This window comes from Trachurus trachurus, assembly GCF_905171665.1.
Source record: "Trachurus trachurus genome assembly, chromosome: 5".
Classification (NCBI taxonomy): domain Eukaryota; kingdom Metazoa; phylum Chordata; class Actinopteri; order Carangiformes; family Carangidae; genus Trachurus; species Trachurus trachurus.
Genome location: NC_139896.1, coordinates 18,491,542 through 18,505,863, shown reverse-complemented (window position 1 = coordinate 18,505,863; position 14,322 = coordinate 18,491,542). Strand labels below are relative to the sequence as shown.

Genomic DNA, 14,322 nt, shown 5'->3' with positions numbered 1-14,322 from the left:
TAGTTTCTTTTTTATTCTGTTCCATTTCATATCTCTTGTTGGTTCTGTTCGATTTTTTTTTTTCATTTCAGCTTTTCCACCATGAGAACTGATCAACACTAAATTATTTTGTCCTGTTTTAGAATCTCTTGGCATAATAATGTTAGCCAACAAAAAGTTAGCGTAATTTGTCGCAATATCACTAAATAATTGGCTCATATATTGTAGGTCAGAGTCTAACCTGTAGTACAGGTGGTGAGCAGCAGCAGAGTTTAGATCACAGTCGGTGTTGTGGACGGTTCCTGGGCTCTTTCACTGAACACGTACAAGCGTTACGTGTGAATTTAACCCTTCCATCCTCGACAAAGCCCCGCTCAATTAACCCCCGGCCCCCTACGGTGGACAAGCAGGGACAAAAACAAAGCAGTGTCAGATTGCAAAGGCCGTCCTCTGCACCGAGCACATCCTCCAGGGAAGGTGGAAGATGGAGAGAAGAAGGATGGAGGACAGAGAGGGTGCAGGGTGAACGCATGGTTGCCAGGCGATACGAGTGTGTATGTGGATGTCATGCTTGGCAGGAGCTGAGGCTCGATGTTGCAGAATGACCTACTTTGAATCCAAAGAGAGAGGGAAAGGAGAGAGTGGGAGAGGAGAGGAAACGGAGTAGGGATGAAGAGGGAAGATGAGGCAGGTTCACAGGTTTCTGAATAACAGACAGAAAAGAAAAGAGCAGGAAAAGAAGACAAGGATGAACAGGTAGAGAGACAGAGAGAGAGAGAGACGTCCCTAAGGGTCAAGCAAGAGAGAGAAGAAAAAAGATCTAGCAGTGTGTGTGTGTGTGTGTGTGTGTGTGTGTGTGTGTGTGTGTGTGTGTGTGTGTGTGTGTGTGTGTTTCCAGCCCTGAGGGGAAGTGCCCCTGCAGCTCGACTCGAGATAAATCAATCCCAGAGCTCCTGGACTGATGTGAGCTGAAACACTTCCTGTGTCCGCACAACCTCTTTTATGAGGCTTCTTAATAAATGATGACTGCCACCTGCAGCGACAGAGCTACAAACACACACAACACACACACACGTGCACACATGTGCACCTGCAGCGATACCTGTTAAGATGTGTCATTAGTGCAGTTTCACTGACTCAAGCAGCTACACATGATGTTCTTTGTTGATTCACTAGTTATAGCCCTGCTGCTACCAATGTCCTATTACCAACTGTTTACTGATGATACTACTATCACCACACTCTGAGCCTTAAGTTATACTGGCTTTACTCATTTTATAATAAAATTATCTCACATCTTCTTTTGTGGTGTCCACCTTTACTTTCAAAATATAATCATAATCGGAGTCAGAAATGGCTGCACGTATCCAGCACATAAAGGGTTAAATATTTCCTATAATAGAAATTGGGCGTCCACTGTACACAACAACAAGCAGAGCAGACAGCAGAACCACACATCAAAACAAGCCATCCCATCCCCAGTCCTCTGATGCTCCTCCACCACTATGAACCACTGAGTTCATACAGTCTGAACAGGAAATACAAGAGGCAGAGGTGGTGGTGGTGGTGGACCCCAATCAGTTCGTTACCCCCCGTCAGTTTCTACCCATCACATCCACACAGACAGGGTGGAGGGGGGGAGGCCAGTGGGAGGGAGGGGAGGCAAAGCTACAGATCAAGACAGAGAGATAAGAGCGGAGCAGAGAGAGGCAGACACTGTGGTGTAAGGGAGGAGAGGAAGAAATGAAATGAAAGATCTTCTTTTTTTTTTCCCCGGAGCTAATTTTAGGATTCCTTTTAAAAGGTTGATAATAATAGATTTTCAATGAGGAAAGAAAAAGAAAATAAGACCTGGGAGAATATAAGATGCCAGATGTTGTAACATTGTTTGTCCACCTAACACAAAGTCTCTCACCAGTCCTGTGTTGTATAAAACAAAACCAGTGTTTTCATCAGCAGACAGCCGGCGACAGACACACATGTGATGTCTTCATCTGAGCCCAGTGACCGTCCGTCCGTCCCCGCTCAGCCTCCTCTATCTTTGTACTTTCGCCCATATCTGATGAACTGGTGTATTGAACAGAGTCGTTTGTGTATTCATGTCACACCTCTTTATTAACACATCAAAAGCAGGGAGAAAAAAAAGAAAAAATCTAAATCACCAAAACCTGTGTGCTGCTGACAGTTTTCTTGTTTGGTTTATTTTTACCTGCCTTAACAAAGAACACCCCCCACCCTCCTCCTCCTCCTCCGTTCTTCATCTGAAATATTGAAGACCTCCCACTGGCAGCCAATCACACTAAAGACGTCCCCTCTCACCTTCGTCATGACATCATGAATTCATGACATACAAAGAGACCATTTAGTGATCCCTCCAGGCACACTCTTCTCAGTCAGAAACCACACCCACCCACGGGGAGCTGGCACCCGCCCAAATGTGTTCCACACTAGAAATGGTTTTTCAGTATAATACAGAATTTGATAAAAGAAAAAGAAAAAATGGGGGCAATGTTTAAATCTACCAGTCCACATCAACACATGGCTTAACCATTTATTGATATCATGATGCAGTCACAGTTGTAGGTCTGTGTAATTTCAGTGGGATCATATCATCACAGTGATTAATGATTAAAGTATTTGGCCTGGAGTCCACATACGGCAGCGTGAGGAGCAGTGAGCGGGGCAGAGAGGGGCAGCAGAGAGGGCAGCAGAGAGGGGCAGCAGAGAGGGGCAGCAGAGAGGGGCAGCAGAGAGGGCAGCAGAGAGGGCAGCAGAGAGGGCAGCAGAGAGGGGCAGCAGAGAGGGGCAGCAGAGAGGGCAGCAGAGAGGGGCAGCAGAGCGGGGCAGCAGAGAGGGCAGCAGAGAGGGGCAGCAGAGAGGGGCAGCAGAGAGGGCAGCCGCCTCCTGGAGGTTAGATCAATGTTAGGTCACTCACTGGGCCAGGCTCATTAAGGCTCAACGCTGTCGGTCAGTGAGGCACAAGTTCACAAGTTCAAAGTTTAGTTTATACAGATGAAAATGAACCTCTTTTTGGGTTCTGTTTTTTTTTTTTTTTTTTTTACTAAATTCACACTACCACAAAAGAAGTACTTCACTTTTTTCCCATTGTTCAGTTTTTTTTTTTTTTTTGTTCTTTTTCAATAGAGCCTCCCGCTGCAGTCCACCACCCGCCCCAAATCATCACCACTCCCAGCTTAATGAGTTATTGTACCGCTGGAAAATCATAGACATGAGTTACATTTAACACTCAAAAGAACAATGTTGAGATTGAAATAATAAAAAACAAAGGTGCAGGGCACTTTTCATAAAAACATGGTTTTCTTTTCATCTGTTTTCACTTGTTTGTTCATAAAACTGCCTCAAGCCTAAAACAGACTTCAACAGCTGTGAGTGATTCATTCAGTTTGGCGTTCACAAAAAATATGAACTTATTCAATGAAAGCCATACTGGACATCCACGCACATCTCTCATTGTCTGTCAGTGTAACGACTAATTGTTACTGCCTAGTAAAATAAATGTGTAAATTAGTGTCTGGAGGGCAGGTTACACACACGTCTGCAGCTTAAGTGATAGAGCAGGTGGACTCAGCGTCTGTGTGTGTGTGTGTGTGTGTGTGTGTGTGTGTGTGTGTGTGTGTGTGTGTGTGTGTGTGTGTGTGTGTGTGTGTGTGTGTGTGTGCTGCCTCAGACGTGAAGGGGAACAAACACAGAGAGAGGTGTTTGTTTTTTCAAGAATAAGATTATTGTGAGTTTAACGTCAGGAAATGAGCTGTCAACATCAGGCCCTCCCTTCTACAGCAATACAAGACCGTGTGTGTGTGTGTGTGTGTGTGTGTGTGTGTGTGTGTGTGTGTGTGTGTGTGTGTGTGTGTGTGTGTGTGTGTGTGTGTGTGTGTGTGTGTGTGTGTGTGTGTGTGTGTGTGTGTGCAGAGGTAATGTTCCTTTGTGCCAGCCAAAATAAATGAAAGGGTGCAGTCTAGCCCTCTCTCTCTCTCTTTACATCTATCTTCTCTCCTCTATGTCTCTCGCCCCCCACAGCCTCTCACACTCCCCATCTTGTTTTAAATTACCTCTCCCTCCTTCCTCCTTTATCCCACTCCTCCTCTTTATTCTCATCTCTCTCTGCTCTCTTTTGTTATCTTTGTTGTATTTGGCCGTTGTTTCTCTCCCAAAGCAAAACTTGGTCACTCTGTCTCTTTTCATTTCTCTCTATCTGTGTTATCACCCCGTCTTACTGATTTATTTCCATCACATCCTTTTTACTTTTGATTTTCCAACCATCCATCTATGAATCCATCCTTCCCTCCATCCCTCCATATATCTTTCCATCCCTCCATCCATCCATCTTTCCATCCATCCATCCATCCATCCATGCCTCTGGTGAGGTCGGATCAGCATGCACCTCATTAGTACATCTGGATCTCACTTTGCGCTCCTCCACCCATCCATATCTCCAGTAACCCACCACCCACACCCCCCAGCCCAACTCCCCCTTTCCTCTGTCCCTCCTTTATTTTTTTCTCCTTCTATCCTCCACCTCTATTGGTCCTCGTCCAATGAGAAAACTCCCCAGTCACCAGGGCTCCTTAGCAACAGACCCACAAGGGGAAGGAGGGATGGAAGTCGGGGGGGAGGGAGGGAGGTGGGGTTGGTGAAGGGGGAGTCCAACCTCCCAACCTCAGCGGGAGTGTGAGGCTGGAGGTGTGCTCGCCATTATCAAAGCCTTATCTGAGGAGTGTGTGCGTCTGTGTGTGTGTGTGAGGAGGAACATTCAAACCTGAAAGGGATGGAGAAAACACACAATCATCCTGTGTGTGTGCATGGAACAAAAGCTGAATGCACAGGACAAAATGTCGTACTGTATATAAAATCCAGAAGGCAACATTTCAAAGTGTGGCCTTCAGCTGAATGTGTATGTTTAAGAGTGTGTGTGTGTGTGTTATTGTGGGTGTTCCCTCAACAATAACACCCGTCTGCCGTCGCCTGGCTGACTCTCTCCATTTCTACTTTAAATTCTAATGAACTAAAAAAGAAAACAGCCTCATAATCAAAGTCAGAGGGGGGGGGGGGGGGGGGGGCTGAAAAACACACAGACTGCGACGTAAGCTCCCGAGTGACTAATTGAGACAGTGAATGAATAAACATGAACGTTCAGCGTGGTTGTTGTCAGGGACAGTCAGACACTCTTGTAAATACGTCCGTAGATTACAAATTACCTTCAAGTCTGATCAGAGGAGTTGACAGTAAAAAACTTGTCACTACAGAGAAAATTAAACCTAATAAACTCTTGTTGTCTCTTTTTCCATGTAAGTCACAATCAGTGCATTTCAGTATAGTAATTTACACACATGAGACAAGAGTCCAGAATTACTAGCATTCAAGTCAAAATTCAAAGAGGCTTTATTCTACGGTGGCCCTGAGAGCTCAAACACACTGCAGCGGAAGAAAACACGGGCAAATAACAGACCTAAAACAGAGTGCAGGGTTTCCACTGGAAGAATGCTTTTAACTACAAAAGTGTCAATTAGGCATTGACCAACGTGTCTCAACAAGTTCACCACCTTTTTACTGATGTGTGTGTTTCATGCCACCTGACATGACCATAGTCATATACAGCGCTCTAAAAACACAAGGCAGTATCAACATGGGGGGAAGCACTTCATGGAACCATGTCTGACTGCATCGTCAATATCGATTACAAATATATTTTCCAATTCTTTCCATGAGACAAATTTGGCTTTGATGGACTACGAGTGTTGGATTGGAGTTGCTGATGGTCAGTCAGTAAGAAACAGCTCTATCAATATGTATTTATACACACATATAAAAAGTCTATATCATATTTGTTTTTCTCTCTTTTTATTCTAGGAAAGCTGTCTCAGGTATCTGGATGCTACAGTGCAATATCAACACATAGTGACAGGCATCGCAATGAATATGTAACATGTCTACAATATGAGCAGAAATATAGAACTGTAGATTGTGTATGGGCTAGACATATATGTCATATGAAATTATTACAGTTAACAGGTTTCATACATAATTTTTTCCTATGAATTTTTATTTTACTTACCAATATATTCCATTTATGGATATTCAGTACATATATTACATTTGTATAGGGGAGGGTAGTGTAGCTCTTATGTGACGAACGGTCACTTAAAAAAAAACAAGACAACTGAAACATCTCACACACACATGCATACATTCATGTGTGTGATTCCTCAGAGGACTGCTGAGGTTATGTGTGGGGCTTTCATTAAAATGTCATGAGGAGGCTTCTTGCAGGACGCGCCTCTCATATCGGCACTGTAAATAAAACCTCGGACACTTCTTCCCTCTGAGCCCTCTCTTGTGTCTCCTGATGTTCCTCACTTTCTTTTTTGTTCTAAGGTATCGTCTCTGTCTTTGTTATGTTGTGTTGCTTTTGTCAGCGTTAGGCACTGCGGCGTCACACTGGACCTCAAGGCCTTTAGATGTGCTGCAGCCAACTTACACCACGGTCCTGTAGGTATATATTTACAGACTGCACATGAAAAGAGAGAGCAGAAGAAAAAGACTGTGTGTGTGTGTGTGTGTGTGTGTGTGTGTGTGTGTGTGTGTGTGTGTGTGTGTGTGTGTGTGTGTGTGTGTGTGTGTGTGTGTGTGTGTGTGTGTGTGTGTGTGTGTGTGTGTGTGTGTGTGTGTGTGTGTGTGTGTGTTGTTCTGTAAGAATGACTACCAGGCCTAATTTGCCATCATGGTCCCATCTGCCTTGAGGTTACCACTGTGATTAAAGTCTTTCTGCCACTGGCTGGTCTGGTTTCTCTCTCTCGCTCTCTCTCACACACACACACACACACACACACACACACACACACACACACACACACACACACACACACACACACACACACAGAGTTGTCTATTCCAATTTTTCAGCTATAATTATACAACTTACAAATTTCCTAATTTCATTTTCCGTCTCTCCTCCTCTCTTTAACGTAGTCTGTAAAATGACATCATGTCCATCCATTATCAACTCTGTGTGTGTGTGTGTGTGTGTGTCCGTGTGTGTGTGTCCACCTCCCTCCCTATTCATTCATTATGTAGGATGATATTACATCTGTCTCTTCCTATAGGAAACACAGCTGCTCTGAGCTCAGTCTCATATAGTTTCACCCAACAGATAAATGAATTTATCATCTGGTGGTAAAAGACAGAACATCAGCACCACGTGTCCTCTTTGTTCCTCTCAGCTCATCACGTCCTGCTGCCGTCCTCCTCACACAACAACCACTCTCTGTCAGCCTGTGTGTGTGTCTGTGTGGATTTGTGTGAGCAAATGCACAAGTGAATATGGTGAGAGCCCACCCCTCTTCCCCCCGGGGACATGTCAGTGTGAAAGTGTGTGTGCAGTGATCACTGCACTCACTCACTACTAAAAAGGTGTGATGAAGTGTGTCTCTGTCTGTCTGTCTGTCTGTCTGTGTGTGTCTTTATAAGAGTGTGAGCACCGGCTGGCTGTACGGTGCTGCTGAGAAACCCAATTAACACTTTGGAGCTTTCTATCAGGTACCAAACACACACACAAACACACACAGAATAAATAAGATAAAACAACCACATTTATAGTTATGAGACCAAACAGGGAGGATCAGAAACACTGATGGTGAACTAACTCTTATCTGCTTCATGACATCAAAGCAACAGGAACACGTCTGTTTAGACAAACTGCACGTGCATCGGTGAGATGTCAATCAAACATCTGTGTTACGATCCTACCACTAGATACAGACTCATGGCAACACTTACACTGAAAAATCAGCAGTGATGGCAGGAACTGCTTTCGAGAAACAGAGAAGTTCTTTTTCCCTGACGACACTTAAACATATCTAACATATATGATACATAACTTTAAACCGGAGTAAAAAATGTAAAGAGGGGATTTTTCACGTCTCACTGATGATTACCGTATGCTGAAAACCAGCTTCTTGCAAAGCTGTCTGTTCTGAAGGCAGACTTTAATTTTGATTATGTTAATGACTATTTTTTTGTTTGTTTTGAGAGCTAAGGGCAGAACAGGATCAACATCTTGTTCCTGAGCTTTCAAACCCTTCTATAGCTTTTAAAGGCCTGAAAACGACAGAGACACAAGCTCTCACAGTACTGTACTGTATGTCATTACAGTGGAAGCTATAGGCCGCTCACAGCACAAACACAAAAGAATAAATTGTCATAATGTAGTATTTTATTTGAATGATATTACTGCATTACACATATTTACATAATCTGCTCTGTTGTCTGTGATATTTGCTCCGTAGCACCACAAAGACGAGGAGACACTGAAAACACGGACAGATGATGGTGTATCATCCTCCTGACCCGTGTCGTGTGTGTTGTGAGAGGGAAACTGCTCCTGCAGCGGCTTCGCTCACAAATTAAAGGAACATTTCACGAGTGAGTGGAGCAGCGGCCTGTGTCAAGCTGAGCCCCCGGTCTTGGCCAATCACCAGAATCACCAAGTGGAAAAATACAAGAGGACGAGTCGCCTCTAAAACAGCCTGCTCAGACGCACAACCACAACCACACACACACAAATGCAATAGTGATCTCCATGCTCCTTACTGTCACTGAGCTTCAGTCTGGTTATCTACCTTTCTACGTCTGTGCTCACCTGTCAGTGTGTCTGCAGTCATGCAACCATCACAGCTCTCGCTGACCACTCAGGCCTGTGTGTGTGTGTGTGTATTCAGCCGGAGTGACCTGATGCACACCTGCCGTGTCCTGAGCCGACAGCTGAGATCATCTTCATGCTGCTGCCTTTGATCACTCACATGAACATCACACCTTCCTTTTTCGTGAATTCATCCATATAAAAATATTTATTCATCATGTGTGATCCTCCACCTCCGAAGAAAGCTCCTCAGATACCGAAATAAAATCAAACTGAGATCTAAAGAGACTTTTCAGGACACTGTGTGTTGACTTCATACAGGTTTCTACAGGTTAAATAAATCTAGTGATCCTGACCCGTCACTGAGTGGTTGGTCCCAGGATAAAGTTCAGGCAGCCTTTTGCTGTATTTCTGCCTCCCCATTTCCTGTCTCTCCACTATTCAATAAAGGTAAAAATGCCCCCAAAAATATTCTTTATAAAAGTAGAAGATTTTAATCGTGTACCTCTCATATTTTATGTTTGTAAAGGCAATCCCGACCTGGAGCCTCGAAACAAACCTGCCTTCAAGAGGCTGTTTAGGTCTGACTCATCCTCATGTATTATTCCACATAGTTACTGTGATGATTGGCCTGATGTATGCAGGTAGACATGAGCAAGTTGTCTTTCAACCAGGGAGACAAAGGGATCTGATCACAGCAGCTAAAGAATAAACCACAAAGCAGACGCCTTCAGATGGACTGAAGAAACCGATCAAAAATCTATGTAACACTCTACCTGAGACTGATTAATTAAAAATGACACAAAATCCATGCGACTATGTGAACATACAACATAAAAAACACACAAAAGAATCTTACAAAATAAGCCAAGACAAGTAAAACCAGCATCATGGAGCTACAGTTTTTCCTTTATCATTGTTTGATTTCAGTCATTCTGTAAACTTTGTTAACTGTTTCATACTATTCTTATTTACTAATCACAATGTTAAAAAGTAAAAGTCACTTTGTTTTATTTTTGGCTACAAATATGTTTGTGTTCCTCAGACAACTTGGCTCTTTCACCATCTCTCTTAACATCACATCTGTTTCTGTTTCTGCTGCTTCCTCTCTGATGTCTTTAGTCCGGATCTGTGTAGGCTACATCCTCCACTCTCCTCAAACTCTTCCACTGAATAAGGATGTTCCCTCTGAAGATACTGTGAGACCTCGACGTGTATACACACACACACACACACACACACACAAACAGATGGATGTCTGTGCAGTAATGTAGGTTAAGTACCTGCCTCATGGGCACAACATCTGTATTTCCACCTGGAATCAGAGGAGTCTGCGTTTTGACCTCACTAATCTAAACCTGATAAATAATTACTGTAACCATGACAACTGTAACAAAATATATATTTCTATTTCTATTTTCTATTTCTGCCCCAACTGTAATCTTTCCCGACCCCTCACTAAGTTGTACCTAAACCTGACCAAACTCTGACTGCTTCACAGCATTGACTGTATGTTTATTACCGTTACCGTGACGATGAAGGTGTGATACAGTATGTCACCATGGGCCATATGACCCCAGTGGCTTCATAAGGATGGAGGGAACACGATCCTGATCATGAAATCACAGCAACTATCGTTTCTGACTGTAACTGAGACTCTCCTCCTGTTTTCAGTTTGTTTTGATGCTGATCACAGGGAATAAAACCGTACTGAGATCAACAAATGTGATCGTTTTTACATAAGTGAGAATATTTCCACTCAGACCTGTGATCCAAAGCCTCTCCTGCTGCTGATGAGAGATGGAGCCTCAGCTTCTCTGGTTCCTGCTTCACACAGAATATTTCATGACAGGAAGTCAGTTTTCTGCTGCATGCAATGTTTTTTTTTTCTACTTATTTAGATATTCTGCTGATGACGGCTTATTCAGTGCTATCTGGCTACACACGCGCGCGCGCGCACGCACGCACGCACGCACGCACACACACACGCACACACACACACACACACACACACACACACACACACACACACACACACACACACACACAGCCAACAGATTAACTGGACATGGCAGAAGAGGAGTCATCTAGAGCTAAATCTCTATGATTACATAAAATCTAAGAGTCCCAGCAGCAGCAGCGAAGAGGACTGATGAAGAAAATGCTTTTTTATAATCAGCCAGTGTTTCCTGAGTTTTTGACTTTATTTAACATAGATTTTGTTTGTGTTTCACTCATCTTGGGTGCAGGATAAAGACAAACACATAGAGGAGGCTGCTGCTGACTGACACTGAACCAGCAGCAGCTGAGATGATGGCGGAGGCTGATGATCGGTATCTGACTCGTGGCCTCCAGCTCTGTTCTTTCTAGAAAGAATAAAGAGCCGTGTAACGTGGGCAGATCACAAAGTGACAATTTGTTCTGATCTTCTCCCCTTGGCCATGAAGAGAGAGAGAGAGAGAGAAGGGGGGAGAGGGGGAGGAGAGAACGGGGGTGGGGATGGTTAGTGTGAGACCTCCTGACCAAATATTTGCAGTGAAAGGCCGTCATCGTCCATTAGTCTCTCTCTCCCTATCTCTCTCTCTCTCTCTCTCTCTCTCTCTCTCTCTCTCTCTCTCTCTCTCTCTCTCTCTCCCTATCTCTCTCTCTCTCTCTCTCTCTCTCTCTTGTTTTCTGGCTGCATTAACCTTTTATTCACAATGATGCTCCAGAACAAAGACGGACTGTATTTGTGTATTTGTGTATATGAGAATTTGTGTGTGTGTGGTGTGTGCGTGTGCGTGCATTCAGTGCCCTGGCACTCCCACTACTGCCCACCCTCTTGCATTGCAGAACAAAACACTTACACACACAAATATGCATACACACACACACACACACGCACACCTGCTCATGACGGAAAACACTTGAAATGAATCCCACACAAATCACAGACACACACACGCAAACACACAACATCCGTGAGAGAGCTGTGTGGTAGAGATGTGTGTGTCTGTATGTGTGGGTGCGATTCTTCCTACATGGTGCACAGTGCACACACACAGCGTGTTGCTCAGACAGTGCTGTCACCACAGCAAGTTACACACACACAGACACACACACACACACACACACACACGCCACCTGATTACCCCGAGGTAAAGAGGTTGTCCTGGTGAACAGCAGCCGAACGTTTCTCCTCCAATAAACAGATCAAACCACCGTCCTTATCGATGCAACTCTGACCTCAGAAAAGGTCAAAGGAGAAAACGTCTCTCATGGCGTCTTAGTGCTGCTAACACCGAGTCCAGTGAAGTGACGGGTCTTTTCTGATTAGACACGTTCTGAAGGTTCTTTGTTGAAAATCTTTACAGAATAATGAACACATATTTACTCATGGCAACATTGATCCATCTTGGATTGATCGTCTGATTGGTTCCTACTGGGAGGAGAACAGTTCATTCTCAGTCTTATCAGCCTCTCAAAGCACTTTACACCACATTAAGCCACACATTCATACAGTGTTTCTACCACACACACTCTTATACTGATGGAACAGCTATCAGGGGCGATGTGGGGTTCGATACCTCGTCCACTGGGCACTTTGTCGTCCAGACTGGAGGAGCTGGACTGAACCACCTGCCTTGTGGTTAGTGGTTAGTGGATGACTCACTCCTCAGACATAATGAATAACATTCAAGGTAGTGGATCCCAGAGCTCATTTTTGAAAGTAAGATTTCAACTTGTGAGTTTAGTTTCAGCCACATGTTCGCAGCACTGAGATCAGATCGATATCAGATCAAGCAAACATCTATGTACCAATCAGGAAAAAGATTAGGACACAGCTGGTTTTACCAACTTTAAATATCTGAAAGTTACGATCCACTGTGTTCAACCACATGTAGAGAGAACACGCTCATGTCTGAATCAAATGTCAATAAAGCTACAGTCAATGAAATCATCTGAAACACGGGAGGGTCACTCAAGCAACACTGTAACACCAAAACAATCTCTGTCAAAGCAATCCACCTGAAAACACACACAACCATTCAGCAAAGTAAAAGCAAGGACAGGTACAATGTAAAGCAGCTGCAGCAAAGGCAACAAGGTTTCAGTTTCATCAGGAGACTATGGGCAATGTCAACGTCATTTCTTCCAAAGGTCTCAGTTTGTGTTTGTGTCCACATACAACACAACGTTTTCACAGAAGAAGAAAAACAAAACAGGTGCAACAGAGTTTCTGAAAATCTCTGATTTATGGGCTAAAAACTCTGAAGTTGTGTGAAAGACAAGAGTAAACGTAACCAACGCCATGTGTTGTAAACTACAACCTAGTAGTGCAGAGTGGGTGTGGCTTCAGTAAACTCCAGACTCAAGCTCACTCGCCAGCAGCCACACATTTAGCCACTGTGCTAATCAAACTAGTAGTTTCTTAGCATTTATCCTCATCCATGAGCAATGCTGTATCAATCAGTATCGCTCAATAGTTGTTCAATGGAGTTGACCAGTATGAGATGTCCAACGACTGGTTAGAGACAATTAACTGCAAGTGTAACCAGCCCCCGAGTCGCTGTGGTGAGAGCTGGAGAGGCTGACAGCCGCCACATCACATCATGTCCAACAGGATGGGACAGACAGACTGAACTCAACTGAACTCAACTGAACAGTCTGAGGACAAGGCACAGGACTAACTACACAACTACACTTTGAAAAAAGTGTAAAACAAGTATAAATGTAAAAACTAAGAGAGAAAGAGACAAAAAAAGAAGCAAGAAGCTTAAAGAGAGTTCACTGAGGTAACATGAATGCACCTTGAGCAAGACAGTTTGATCCATGTGTAGCCTACACATCTCCACAAAATCAGTAAAAGTCAAACACAGCACATCACATCTGCTCAATCTGCACTGTGACTCACACTCTCATGTGTCCTTGGTCTAAAACAACAGACAACTCCAAACAGGAACTAAAAGTGTAAATGTATAAATGTGTGTCAGTACCTCGGTCAGTGCAGCTCCTGCCTCCCGGTGTACAGCCGTGCTGGGCGACTCTGCTCTATCTCCATCATCAGTTCCTTCAGCATCCAGAGAAAAGCAAAGAGCAAACACAAAGACTGAGCCACTGTCAGTCAGATCCAGGTCACACACACACACACACACAGACAGCAGCGCACGTCACGACAAATGTAGAAAACACTACAGTGTGTCCATCTCTGTCTCTTCAGTCTGTTCTCTCTCTCCTCACTCTCTCTGTCTGTGTGTGTGTTCGCCTGCCGCTCTCACACCGCTCACTCTCTCTCTCTCTCTCTCGCTCTCTCTCTCTCTCACACACACACACACACCGATTCTCCATCTGTCACCACCCCCTCTCCTTCACCCCTCCCACCTCATACATTATTAATGAGCCTCAGGCATATACACACACACACACACACACACACATAGGCTCCACTGCTGTCAAACACACTCACGCACACACACTACAAGCGATACGGTCTCACACACAAATACAGCTTAAACACATTTTGTGTGTGTGCGTGTATACAGCGTAGTCAGAGGCTTGTTTTCATTTTTTAAGTTCTTTCACACTAAACTTTGACTAAAACTAACTCTGACCAAAACAACACGTTGGATCAAACGTTGTCTTGTTATTTTGTACTGTGAAAAATATTTCAAATAACATCTGTGAACTACTGACCCTGTGTGGCTGTG

General features: G+C 44.0%; 1 protein-coding gene across 3 annotated transcripts in view; it reads right to left on the bottom strand.

Annotated features, from left to right (window-relative positions):
* The window catches only part of nfasca (neurofascin homolog (chicken) a), a 73,661-nt gene extending 59,810 nt beyond the window's left edge, over positions 1 to 13,851 (bottom strand). For all 3 annotated transcript variants that reach the window (XM_083970984.1, XM_083970985.1, XM_083970986.1), the window contains exon 1: positions 13,612 to 13,851. The gene's annotated coding sequence lies outside the window, so the exon portion shown is untranslated. The remainder of the gene's footprint in view (positions 1 to 13,611) is intronic.
* Between the last annotated feature and the right edge of the window lie 471 nt (positions 13,852 to 14,322).